Here is a 14,201-nt window from a genome sequence, read left to right as displayed (position 1 = left end):
GCTGCAGCCCCACAAAGGCTGGGGCAGATCCTGGCTGCCTCTGTGTAGGGTCTTTGATACAGCCTGACTTACCTCTTTACTCCAGTCCCTTAGGCCTTAGAAAAAGATTAATCACAGTGTGGTGGGAAGCACATGGAAATAGCAAAGAGATGAGAAATGAGAGTGGGAGAGAGGAGGAAAAAAGCCCCAACATGAAACACTGTTTTCTTTCTGGTAGGGCTCAGGCAGGAATAAATTGCCAATGATCTCACTTTGGAGCAATGTCAGTTTATTTGGACTGACTCTGAGCTGACCATTTAACAGGGGCTTCTCAACTCTGGTTTACAAGGGAAGAGCCTTGTAATGACATGGATTTTCTGTGTAACAGGCACAGGGATCTGGTTTGGGGAGGTCCAGCCAGAGCCCAGCTGATGAAAAGGATGCTGGATTCAGCCTGGGAGTGCTGTCCCTGGAAATCAGCCTGGACTTAAAGGTGATGCTGCTTCTCTGCAGTCCATAGGTGGCACAAGACACTGCTATGGGCTCTGCAGGAGAAATAAGGCAGATCAGAGCCTAACAAAATAGAGATAATTAATTGAAACTTGTCAACTCTGAAATCAAAGTCCCTGGAGTGTTTAACAGCAAGGACTTGGATAGGGTCCAGGAAGGGCCAGGGTATGGTATAGATTTGCCTTTCCTGCAGTTGTAGTGCTTTCCTCTCTGTTATGTCTCCAGCTTGGAAGAATTTGAGTGTTTTTCTGCAGCCAATTCTTGAGGCTTTAATTTCTCCAGCAGTAACTAAGGATAGTGTTGGAGTGAAGGCATGGATCTTGAAATCGGTGTACCAGGTTCAAACCCTGGTGCTGCCAGTGACTTGTGTAGCCATCAGCAAGTCACTTATCCCCTCTGGGTTTCCACTCTCCCTCTGTGGAATGTGGCTAATGAAGCTTTTCTTTGGGATGGGGCCACTTGTGACACGTGAAGACCCCACAGAACCAGGCTGGTGCTTTGTTCAGGCCTGGGGGTGTTTCACAATGAAATATTAACAACAACACAAGTGGAAACTCCTGTTGGGCTTAGCTGGGAAATCCCTGTGGCTTCCAGTTCGTGAGCAACCTTTGTCAAGTCAGCAGAGCACGCAGAGGCTCTGACCTCCCCAAAGCCCTGTGTGCACCTTTTCTTGCAGGGAATCTTGCCTGGGAATGGCTCTGACACTGTAAATCCTCCTGCACAGGCAGCACTCCCACACCCTTGCACTGTAAGGGAGAGCAGAGACTCTTATGAAGGTGCTGCACCTTCACAACCTTGTCTTGCTAAGAGCTGGAAGGTACCCAAACATCTACCTAAGCAGAGTTTAGCACTTTGTGTTTTCTTGGTTGTAAAGCTCAAGTGTTTAGTTAATGTCTGCACAGGTGGTTAAATACAATAGCTCCCTCTGCCAAGTTACAAATCTGAAATTTACTGGAAAGAAACAAAAATATCATAAAGCCTGAGTTTATTCATGGCTTTTGCAGGTTGTAAATGTAAGGAAATGAGACCACTCATATGCAGATGGGCATAACACATGCCTAGTGTGACATCAAAGGTGTCACTCAGTGACTACAGGCCTTGGGAGCCAGAGCAGTGGGCAGGAGTGCCCTGTAACAGTGTGGCTGGACACAGTTTGTGTTTTTACAAACTGTTCACTCAGTGTGACTCTTGCCAGCATTGCTGCAGAAAGGCTTGTGTGTAAGAGCAAAGCATATGTATCTTAAAAAAAACTCAAATATCTGTCTGAAAAAGAGCTGTCGTGCAGGGGGGCTGAGATGGGTGGGAGAGGATTCTCTGCTTGGTTCATAACGGGCTGGGAAGTGACACCCTAAATAACAGTGCAGGGGACAAGAACCCAAGCTGATGTACTCCCACTTTCGTGGCTCTGTCATCTTTGTGATCTTGGGAAGACCTAAGTGACAAACAAAAATATAAACACTCTTCAAACCACAGGCAAATTGTTTTGCCTATTTCTGGGTGCAAGGATATAAATATAGTTTACCATGAGCAACCTGGATCATCTTTTCCAGAGTCCTGCCCGGTGTTCTGAGAAACCCTGGTGGGATGTTTTCAGGAACTCTGCAGGTGCTGGGGCAGCAGAGTTGTCACAGGGTGCTGCAGATGCCCCTTGTGCAGGTGGCAGGAGAGGGGCAGTCGGTGTGTGCCAGGCAGATCTGTTCATCTGCCTCAGTTTAGCACCATGGAAAGAGGAACATGAGGGTGCTGGGGCTGTGTCCTCTCAGGAAACAGTCTGAAAATCACTCATGTGAATCCTGGCTGGTGTTCCTGCTTCCAGGTCTAGTAGCAGATCACTCCTCTAGATTTCTAGGTACAAAAACATTGATTTGGTGTTCTCCTGCATCTTAGTTTTCATGTCATCCTCAGTGTAGGCTGTTAGGAAAGGGAACATTTGTATTCTGTTCCTGCAAGCTCTGTATGTACATAACCTTCCTGCAGTAGAAGTGCACTTGTATATTCATGAGTAACAGGCAGTGCCACACGTGGCTGTCAAGCCTTGGAAACTAAGACTGAATTTGGAAATACCTGAGGATGTGCTGAATGTGAACAGAACAAATTGACAGGCTGAGCTACTCGAGGGGGTGAAGGGACATAATATTGTTGTATTACCAATATCTCTTCTGAGGATATAGTTCCCAGTGGCTCTGTGCCCTCCCACCCCCTAAATGCCAGTGAGGAGAGTGCTGAGGCCAGCTCCTGTGCTCAGACAACAACCAGGACTGGTTTAATGATCAGCCTGTTCTCTGGAACCAAGTTGGGAGGTGAGGAGGTACCTTCCCTGCCCTGGTGAACTTGTGCCTGTTAGCCATCAGGGTCTATTTGAACCACCCCCAAGGAAATGATGAATAAAACAGCCCCCAAGTGACACATGTTCCTCTCTGCTGCTTCACAGTGGAAGGCTCCAAGGTCTGTTGGTGAGATGGAGCTTCCTGCTGAGAAGACAACTCAAGCTGGCAAGAGATTAAATAGCACTTTTAACTGCCTGATACTGTGAAGCTTAAAAGAATTAAAAAAGACATGCAGTGTCACCTAGGGAGTAAACCAAAGCTTGCTGAAGCCCATTGAAAGGTTTCCCTTGAATTCAGCAGGTACTGGAACAAGCTGCCAGCACCATGCTGGTGACCTCAGGTTACAGCTGTGCCACTGCCACCAAAGGAGGCTGTTCAGGTTTGGAGCTCAGCATCCATCCCAGCACAGGCAACTGGAACAGAAAGAAAAGGGGTGGGATTGAATGTGGAGCTCGTTTCTGTTCCTTTCAGTTTATAGAGTGGATTTATCACCCCGAGCTGAAATGATTTCTCAGTGTTAGACACCTGCCCTTCCCCACGGCCAGCTCATAAACGACACTGCTCTTTAATATAATGGTTCTGAAGGTACAAAGGGTAAGTTCCAGCTGAAGCAATGTTTAATTTGGCTTTTTGTGGCTCAGACAGCTAAGGAGCTGTGGGCATGTCAGTTTGAATTTCAGCTCTGTCAGGCACCCAAACCCAGCTTTAACATGTACCACCGTGCCCCCAGACAGGGCCTCGCGCTTCAGGCAGCCCTGGACTTCAGGGAGCACTTAACATATGAAAGAATTTATTCCTGGTTTGAATTTGAGCAGCACTACAGTGCATTGTACTTTATTACAATGCTTCTGAATTGCTTTCATAATTTCCCCTGTGCCACCACCCGACTGTAATTCCTCTCCCGTGCAGCTCCACAGCTCCAGCACACGGCTCAGCCTGCAGGCTCCTCTGGATGCTTTACATTCCCCCATCATCTCTCAGCCAGCCTGAATGAATTTCAATTCACAGTAATCCTGTATGGGAACCAAGTGTGATTATGTCCTGTAAGGGAGGGAAAACAAGGGGGAGAGGGATGAACGTTGGGCATGAAGACACTGGCACTCCATGGCAGGAGGGGAAGCTGTGGAGCCTCCAGCTGCCTGCTTTGTTTGTGCTGCTGGGTTTTGGGTTGGTCTGTGCTTTGTTAACTGGATTTTAGGGGAAAAAAACATTTTTTGATTGACTAAAGCTCGTGGCCAGCCTGGCAGAGGCAGTGGGCAGCCTTCAACACTCACATGTGTTCCGGTTTTAATTACGCATTTTTCAAGTTGAAGAGTTTCCCTTGAGATGGGAATATTCTGTTTGAACTGCTGGAAACTGAGGTCAAACGAGAAGATGGGGTTTTCTTTGAAATAAATATCCTTCTGGAGCTGCAGAGCTCTTCAAGGTGTTAAACAAAGCTGTCAACAATGTTGATGTTCAGTCACATCTTGGTCCCATGAAAAAGTCAGGTTTATTGCACTAGAAAGGTGCTCAGCATCCAGATCCCTCATCCTCTGCTGTCACTGCAGAGAAGAAAAGTGGATGCAAAGTTCCCTCTTAATAAATGTGTCCTCATTTATCATCACTTACTGTCTTTGGGAAATGAGAGATTGTTTTTCCAAGTGATCTTGCAGCATTGGGAAGCCTTCTGCAGCTTTGACTCATTGTGATTATTCCCAAGTGTTGTCATCAGTTCTTCCTGTATTTATGTGAAATTGCTCTTAGCCCGTGCTTAGCTCCCAAAGCTGATCAGAGTGTTTTGAAGAGGAAAAAACCCACATCCCCACCCCCTGCTTAGGGTCTAAAATATGATTTGTTTCACTCGATCTCCTACTGCTGGGAGGTACCAGAATGAACCTTCTGCTGAGCCCCAATATTCTATTTTTTAATTTGTCAGGCTATTGCTCATGGTGTAGGTTACATACATTGGTTATAAATAAGGAGAGACTGAAAGAATGTAACAGAGATCACTAGACAATAATCATTAAACCTGTTCCATGCTCTTCTGTTCTCTGAATGTCTAAACATGCTTTAGGCAGGATTTTCTGCTGCACTGAACGTTGTAGTTGCATCTCAAAGCAGAAGTCTGAAGTGTTTCTAAATTGGACTGGGGATAATTAAACTCACTTCCATGTAAAAGCCTGTGCTCCAGATCCCAGTGGGAAGATGTGTCACTTATGGTCCCCACAAACATCAGGGAGAATCAGTCTCATGTAACAGGTACTGATGCAACTCCTACAATCCCAGACTTGCAGTTAGGGATTATTAAGTAAAAATGCAACTGCTTGTTATTAAAACTTAGAAAGGATTCCTGATTTGGGCTATCCACACTAAGTAGTCCAAAGGCCAAGGTGGTTGGAGGAATGGAGCAGCTCTGCCAGGAGGAAAGGCTGAGAGAATTGGGATTGTTCAGCCTGGAGAAGAGAAGCTTTGGGGTGACCTAATTGTGGCCTTCTAGAACCTGAAGGGAGACTTAAAGAAAGATGGAGAGACTATTTACAAGGGCTTGGAATGACAGAATAACTGACAACTGGAGCAGGAAATTTGCTGGGTGCCCACCTGGGCTTTCTCACCCTCTGCTTCATTTACCTGCAAGGCTCAAAAGTGGATGTTTAGACCTAGAGCTGCCTCCTCATCCCCTGTTTCTGCTGGAGTGAGTCCAGAGGAAGCCACAAAAGGTGCTCTGGGGACTGGAGCCCCTCTGCTCTGGAACCAGGCTGGGAGAGCTGGGGGTGCTCACCTGGAGAAGAGAAGGCTCCAGGGAGAGCTGAGAGCCCCTTCCAGTACCTAAAGGGGCTCCAGGAGAGCTGGAGAGGGACTGGGGACAAGGGATGGAGGGACAGGACACAGGGAATGGCTTCCCACTGACACAGGGCAGGGTTAGATGGGATATTGGGAAGGAATTGTTGGTTGTGAGGGTGGTGAGACCCTGGCACAGCTTGCCCAGAGAAGCTGTGGCTGCCCCTGGATCCCTGGAAGTGTCCAAGGCCAGGTTGGACAGGGCTTGGAGCAACCTGGGCTAGTGGAAGGTGTCCCTGCCCATGGCAAGGGTTGGAATGAGATGACTTTTAAGATCCCTTCCAACCCAAACCATTCTATGATTCTGTGGCAACTGAGGCTGTTTAACCCACAACCTCCCCCTTTTTTTCTCCTGCTGACAGGTGACACTGCTGAAGTTCCAGCAGATCCCTGAGCACAATCCCTGTGTTGAGGCAACAGCCAGAGCACTGTGCAAAGCCACACGTGGAAAGCCAAGTTTATTCCTGTCAGCTCAGTTTAGTTTGGAGCTTGAGTGTATCTGCCTGGGGCAGCCATAATGTGGGGATGGGAATAATGACTTTCTGTATGAACAGGGCATAAAAACTCGCTGTATTCTCTTCAGCAAGTAAACACTCTCATTTTACACCAGGACTTGTCATAAAGGCTCCTTTCTTTGATTCCTTCTCCATCCAGATGTTTCTCCGTTACCAGAAACATCTTCAGCTCTTGTGGCCACCACCAAAATATTCCCTGCACCCCAGTTTTAATGTCATCTTTTCTGTGCTATTCATTCTATTCCAAGCATGTATTTTTTCTTTTTAGAAAAAGAGTGCAGCTACTTCTAAGAATCTTTCTCCCACACTGAGTATCTTTCCCAAGCATGAGAACATTCTACCCTTTCATTTGCTCACCAGACATCGCATGATTTGCAATGGAAACTGGCAAGAACATTTAAAATAATAAAAATAAAAATTGGGCTCATCTCAGAGCTGGGAGATGAGTGCATTTGCTGAGAGATGCAGGGGTTTGGAGCACTGTGATTGAAGTCTCCAGGAATGTTAACTGAATTTTAATTTGTCTTTTACAAAACAGTATGTATGGAGGGGAGTGCAAGAGAGGCTGAGCCATGCTGGGGAAACGTGTTGTTTAGTGCACACTGAACAGGTTTGTGTTGCTGCAGTTTTCAGATTTGGGCTCTAATCTTCATTCATTTAACAGGGGCTCTCACGTGGTAATTAGTGTGGCATTAATTGTCCGTGGCACTCTTGGAAAAGCTGTGTGTTAACATTGCTCCTGCCAGGACTGCTGGGGCTGGGATGGGCAAAAGTGTGTGTGGATCCTTGGACTAGAGGATAAATAGTGGGTGGCTGGGGGTGAGGTTAAAGGGGTGCCTTTTTTCCCCATCTTCTTGCTTTTCTTGTGTGCTTTGGAGGTGAATTTTTGGGCACTTATTTTTTTGGAATAGCTGTTGACTTACCTCAGTTTTTCAGGAATCCATATCAGACCATTGGCCTGGCTCTGTGCAGGAATTTGTTTCCCTAAGATCTCATGAATTCTGCTTCAAGAGCACTACTTAAATTAGCTCCACTCAAATGAAAATAATTAATTCAAAGGAAGATTTGGAGACAGCCCCAAAACTGAGGATTCCTTTTAAACAATAATAGAAAAAACTTGATCCCTCTCTGTTCCTTCCTCAGGCCACAGGTCTCAGCAGATAACTCCAAACCTATTTTCAAGTGCTGAAAACTTTCCATGAAAACATCCTGTGTGTTTAATGGTAGAAGCAGGATCAATGGCTCTGTGTGTGAGACCACTCAAACCAGTATGGAACTGGTTTTATTGGAATTAGCTCTGCCATAAGCATGAAGCTGAGTTTAAACTTGTTCTACTCTAATTATTTAACAATAATATTTATCTAAAATAATTATTCCATATACATATATAGATATATACATCAAATAATTATTTCATAGAAACAATTGGTTCTAAGCTGATCTTGCAGTAGTTTTTTGGTTTATACCAGGGTGAGGAGGTTGGCAATTAACCCAAAGAGAAGTTATACCTGAGATCACCACACTGCATCAAGCAGTGGTACTCAAGTTTTGTGGGCTTTTTTTCTTGCATGAAGTTGCCAGAGGTTATTTTGGATGATATGAGTAGCCAGAAAACAAGTAGAGCTCTGCATTGTTTGTTGTAGGTGGGTCAAGGTGAATTCCTCCTTGAGCTTTTGTGCACAGCATCCTCCATAAATGACATCATCCCCTCCATTTTCATCTCAAAGTACATGGAGTTGTTATCCAGCTTAGGAATTTCTCCTGCTGTTTGGTGCCCCCGTGGTGCCTCCTGCCACAGGTGAAGCAGGGAGGAGGAAGGGTCATGTAGCAAGTGTGGGTCTGAGCTGATGCACAGAGTTCGAGGGGAGCAAAGCTTTGGCTTCCCCAGCATTGTCAGACCTTGTTGACATCTCTCACTCAACCCTCAATCCATAAAGTGAGATTCAAAAACCTCCCTAAACGCTGGCAGTGTGATTTCAGCATCATTTGTGAGGTATTCAAGCCCAGACCCTTGAAGAATTTCAGCATCTTTTTCCTATTTTCGAGCTGCTGAACGAAGCATCGAAATAAATCAATCTCATGGTTTTGGGCTGGCTTTATTCATGAGTTTTGAGCCTTTTGGTTTGGCAAAACCGTGATAAACTCTTTCTGGATGGGGGCCAGGTTTCTCTTTGAAGTCCTGTGAAGCAGCACACGAAGCTCTGAGTCTCTCTCCGTGTTTCACAGAAACAAGGGAGTGATGGGCTGGGAGCTGAGCACAGTGGTCCAGCTGTTCCCACACAAATCCTTCATTTGGATGAAAGGAGGCTGGAGCTGTTAAAATGATAGCAGTGAATGGCATCAGAAATACAACAGACAGATGGATGTAAATGTAACAGCTGTAAAAGGCCCATATGAGAAAACTGGGAGAAAGGCTAATTTATTCCACTTCAGCTGTATTGCATTGTCTTTTCTGAATGGATTGGGTACTTGGTGATCCAATGGCAACATAATTCCAATTGTAAAATGATAATGCTCAATTACCAAAGCTGTCAGGTACAGCCAGCTGGAGGACTGGCTGCTGGGATCCTCCATTTGCCCAGATTAAAAAGTGGGAAACTTGTTAGTAAGACAAAGCCCTGGGACATGGGCGCCTGTTGAAGTGGAAAAAAAGTGTTGTTTCCTTTCTTTTCAAGAAAGAGAGTGTTGTTTCCTGTTCTCCTGCAGTCCTTGGGCACTGAAAAGAGGGAGTTTTCAGTTCCCCAGGTGTAAGGGAGAGAGAATATCCAGAATAAAGCCAGCAAGATTATTGGGAGACAACAGTGTGTGACTGAGCTGGGCTGGTTTAGCTGAGCCAGGAGGGGATGGAGCAGCTCCCTATGAGCAACCTGAGAATCCTTGGAGGGGTGTAATCCAGCCAAGGGAGATTTAGTGATGCTAGAGAGTAAAACAAGAGGGCAGTGGCTGTAAAACAGCTGTTTGGAAGCTGCAAGTCGGATATTAGGAAAACAGTTTTCCCTAGGAAGGAAGTGCAGGCCTGGGATGGGTTGTCTAGACAGGCTGTGGAAGCACCATCCTCGGAGTTGTGGAGCCTTGGCTGGATGAAGTCCTGACCTGAGCCAGCCTTGGCCACAGTCCTATGTTGAGCAGGAGGCCGAGGGAGAACCCTCTCCCAGCCAATATTCCTGTGATAAGAGACATTGGAAGGGAAAAGCTGCATCTGCAAAAACATTTATTTAATACTCCACGTCGGGCGAAATTAGCTGAGGGAGGGTAATCCCATTTCTTAAATACGTGGGGGAAAAAGAACAACTTAAAAATGTAATAACAGGGTAAAAAGTCCAGACACTGTTTTGTACTTGTTAAAACAACATTCTGCAGCATCTCAAGTGATAACCATCCATTTGTGTACATGTCAAACCATACAGCAATGCATCTGTCATAGCTTTTCTTCACTTTGAGACAATTAGGCATAGATTCTGTGGGTTTCTTATTTCTAACCCTGTATAAACAAAATTTGGTTTATTATGTTTACTCATTTGGGAAACAGCTGAGACTTTGGGTGTGTATTCTAAGATTTCTTTTTTTTTTTTTTTGAACTCACTTCAATATTTTTTCCTGTGTCATAATAGTTGGCTTGTAACAGCAAAGTGGAGTAATCAGTGGGTTGTGGCTGAAATCAGAACCGTGTAGTGGGTTGATCTTTTATGTCAGTTATGGATACTGAAGAAAAAAAAAAAAGACTGCTTGGTTGAATTTGAAGATAAGAGAAATTCTCCTGAGGAAAAAATTAAAGTGAATACTTGGAATCAGTTGTAGTTATTTGGCTTTCAAACGTTCAGGGTTTTCCAAAGATTCTCTCTCTTTTCCCTGAGAAGTGTGAGCTGGCCGTGGTTTTGTAGAACCATGGGAAGAACAGGTGGGCAAGGGTGGGTTGTTCCCATGCAATGGCAGTTCAGTGCTGGGAACATCCCCAGAAGGGAGATGATCTGGGCAAGGCAAACTCTGTCCAAGCTCGGTGCTGATGCTGTGGAGGTGACATCCTTCTGCACATAGACTTCCTAAACTCTTCTGTTGGATCTTCCCAAGCTGCAGAGTGGGGAGTAGGATTTCAAGATCCAGGTGAAATGGCAAAACTCCTGAGGCTTTTGGATCAAGGTTTCAGCTGTATTTTCAACAACTACTGTCCTCTCTCTGCTTTTTTTTCTTTCCACAAGATCCTACCTCTTGAGGGCATGACTGTCACTCCTGCCATGGGGAAACTACCTTACCTTGAAGGTGTTCAGCCAGAAACCTAATTCTGGGCCGGTTCCAGTTTGCTTCCTAATGGATAAAGGGTTGACTTATCGTGGGAGCTTAGTCACATCAAGATATTGCTCATCCCAAGCCCTGATTCATTTAGTTGCACAGGAGGTTTTTGAGATGATGGCTTCATCATGAGTCAGTTCTTCATTACCACGTCCCTGCACGGCAATATTGGAGCTGCCACCACAAAACAGATGAATGATACAGGATGAGATGGCCCCTGTCTCTGATAATGGTGAATGCCAATGCCTTGCATCAGGCTGCTCATGTGAGGGAGGCAGAAGCCTTTTCTCAGCCCTGCCCGTGCTCAGATTATGTATAGAAATGGGAAAGTGACTTTGCAGCTTGATTTCAGCTATTCCTATTCCTAACCATGTCTAATCATTCCTTTTGAAAATCTTGTTAAGGTATTCTCGTCAATTAGCACTTGTTTCAGTGAGCTTCATGGATTAATTAGATGTTGCATTACGAAAATAATTATGCCTTTTAACCATTTTCGGTTATTTACTTCTCTAAATGTTAGTTTTGTGAGGCAGACTGGCTTGGTGCCACAGTCATTTGGGTAGAATCTAACACAGATTAATGAGCAAACTTGAAAAGCAAGCAGTGAGTCCCCCAGTGTTTTGTAATTAAGCAGTTTGATTAAAAACAACTGGAACAACTCTGTGTGCTGAGAAACAAAGTGGAACAGCTCTCTCTGCACTGAGACCTCAGGAACAACAAATATCAAACCCAGGTCTGAAAGTAATTTAGGGAGCTTGAAGTTTTTCTTGGCTACCTGATGGTTTCCTAGGAGAGGTTTTTTTTGAGGAGCAGGCACTGAGGCAGTGCAGATGTTATTCCCCAGCAAACATGGAATGACAGAGAAACACAGAGTGACAGAGGGATGCAGCAGGATTTCTGAGGAAGAAACTCAAATGCTTGTGCTGCTCTAGGACAGAGCTCATGGAGTTCAGAGGAGGTGGCTTTTTAATGTGAGAATTTGTGCTATCAGCTTTAATGGAGCTGCTTGTGCCTCGCTGTGAGACCTCAGGTGAACCCTCTAGAAGTTCCTGTGCACAAATGGCCTGTGGCTCTGGAGAGCTCTGTTACCTGTGTTGGACCAAAGGCTGGGGTAACATTCCAGCCCCAGTTTTGAGGGAGCTTGGCTAATTTCCACCAGCTAACAGGCTCTGAGTAAAACTAGGCATGAGTGACCTGATTGAGCATCCCAGGGCTTCACTGGGCAGGTTTCTGTGCATGTATGGGCAGTTGGTCTGAACAAGGCTGGAAAAGCTGATGCTGCAGCTGAAGTGTGAGACAGAGCTAAATGTTACTCCCCTTGCATTAAGGGCAAGTCAGGTAGAGAGAAAAATGCACATGTTCTTCTTTCCCTCTCCCACCATTACCTGCCTGAGCTACGTTTCTGTGGAAATATGGCTCAGACATCAATTTTCTCTTATTTTCTAACCCATTTAGCTCTCTTTCACAGGTAGATCTTGTTTAGAATCAATAGCTCCCCACCATCAGCCCCATTTAGTGCGTATTCATTTATTGGATTTTGAAAATGGAAAGGAAGAAGACTTAAAAGAGAAAATATGAGGTTTTTCATTGAAGAGCAGTATTTGAAATGCAGACCCTTTCTCATGGCTTTAAGTATCACTACATTACAAAACACAGTTGAAATGATTCATGCTCCAGCTTGACTTATAAAATCCATAAGCAGACTACAAAGACCTCTTCTTCCAAACCTGAGACATCAAATGCTGCTTAGATCATTTTAGTCAGCTCTTCACTGAGATTTTCCCTAAGTTTGTAGCAGGTCACAAAGTCTTTCAGCTCTGGCCTCTACCAAGAATGAATTCCTCTACATGGAATGAATTCTGGGAGACCTCTGACAGTGACCTGTTCCCTCCTTCTCCTGTTGCTCTGCAGAAGGTTGGTCACCTCATCCACTCAATGCAGCTTTGATGGCATCTGTAGGGCTACCATGGGCTGTCTGGGCTGTAGATTTGTCAGTCGTTCCTGCAGATGAATATTCTGTGTTCCAGAGGGTCTGTTTATAATTGGGATAGGTGGCAAAAAAGAAATTTTAGGGAAAATTGCTCAAAGTCCTATTGGTCTCGTCCTTCCCACCACTGCTGTGCCCCTCACCACAATAAATTGGAGTATAAAACTCTCACACCCTCCAAGAAACTTGATTAAGTGAAGCATTTCTTTTAGCAATAAGGAAAGTTGTATTTCTTTATCAACAATGATGTTGCCCCCTGGAAATGGGCAGAGGAAGACCATTAATGAGGTGAGATGGGCATTGGGTCACATTACTCTTCTTTGTAGCTTAATGTGCTTTTGCAAGAAAAAAGATCAAAACAGCCTGGTTTAGTATTTTTAATATGTATATATATATGAAATATATAAACCTGTGTGGAAGCTTTCCCTCTCTTCACAGTCTTGTCAAACACCCAGCTCAGTGCAGGTTCAATGTTCCCTTTTCCCACATTCTCTGCCTCATTTAGGGTTGTTTGTGCCTTCCTCTCCCTCAGGACAGTGAGCACAGGAAGAAATTCAGGGAGGAAAACGGGCTCATTTTCTGTCTGTTCATTTGGCAAAGTGCTTGAGGGAGTTGTGTGGGGATGGGTTAAGTAGGGCGTATTTAACCTCTCCAAATGCATGGAGTGATCTTTGCATGGAAGTAATTCCTTGTGTGTATATATATATATATATTGCATTGCATATGAATACATGGAATAGATGTATCTTGCAAAACAGCTTTTCTGAGCAAACCCCAGCCCACAGGAAAATGCTTTGTCAGGCAAAAGGGTAACCAGGGAACTGATCTCTGCTGTAAAACAAACACAAACAGCACGTGGAGCTGTACAACCTGATTTGGGGACTGTTACTCCTGATTTGCCTGAATAGAGGCAGAACAGGGGCAGGTCAGTGGATGCTCCTGCTCTGGGAATGTTGGCAGGCTCCACACTGGAGATCCAATGAAGTTGGTATTGTTTGAGAAGGTCCAGCAACATGGGAAAGGCTGTGTACAAAAAGTAACTTCCATCACATGTGGCTCCTTTAAAGCCTCTGCCATGACAGAGTTGGAGAAATAATATTAATAATGACACTGTCTTAGACCTCTGGGGGCAAATGTGTGCCCACTTGTGCATAAAAGATCCCAGGAAGGATCCAATGGGAATGAATACTAAAAGAAGCCCCTGGTGTACCTGGATACAGTGCAGAGCCTTCCCCAGGAACCAGGCCAAAGCTTTTATTGTGACATCCATTATCAAAAAGTGCCAGCACAGCCTTTCTCCTCTTGGTGAGGAGAATGTTTTCAGGATCCAAGAAAAAGAGATCCTTCTGCACCTCAAACACATCAAGGACCAGAGGGAAAACCCCTTCTGTTGTGAAGTGTCCAGCCCAACTGCTGGGCAGGTGTTTGGTGATGCTGGAGGCTCCCTGTGTGTCAGAGTGGGTGGTAAAAGGCAGTTTGTGTTTGGGGAGAGAAGTGTAGACCCCAAAATTAGTTGACTGAAGGTTAGCTAAACTGAGCTTGCAGTTTATTTCCTTTAAGTCCTCTCTTCCATTGGTGCTGAAAGGGACTCAGGTGTAGGAGCAAACATGCAGCACAGCTTTGCTCCAGGTAGCTCAAGGGCTGATAAATCTGTGTCTTAGTAGTCCAAGGTTCAGTGCAAGGTGCATAAAGGGAATCTGAGAGGATTTGTGCATGGGCAGGATTAATTTTGGCAGCTCCTGCTTCACTGCTTCCAGTATTCAAACAAACCAGATT

The 14,201-nt window shown here is 45.0% G+C and overlaps 1 long non-coding RNA gene across 1 annotated transcript in view; it reads left to right on the top strand.

The window, feature by feature from the left end:
- LOC127480202 (uncharacterized) overlaps positions 1-14,201 on the top strand; it is a 136,337-nt gene that overhangs the window by 44,894 nt on the left and 77,242 nt on the right. The window lies entirely within an intron of this gene.

This window comes from Manacus candei, unplaced genomic scaffold, assembly GCF_025592945.1.
Source record: "Manacus candei isolate 608988 ecotype Guabito, Panama unplaced genomic scaffold, ASM2559294v1 h1tg000071l, whole genome shotgun sequence".
In the NCBI taxonomy this organism is placed as follows: Eukaryota; Metazoa; Chordata; class Aves; order Passeriformes; family Pipridae; genus Manacus; species Manacus candei.
Note: the sequence above shows the minus strand (reverse complement) of the source record. Positions and strands in the feature narration are given on the sequence as shown.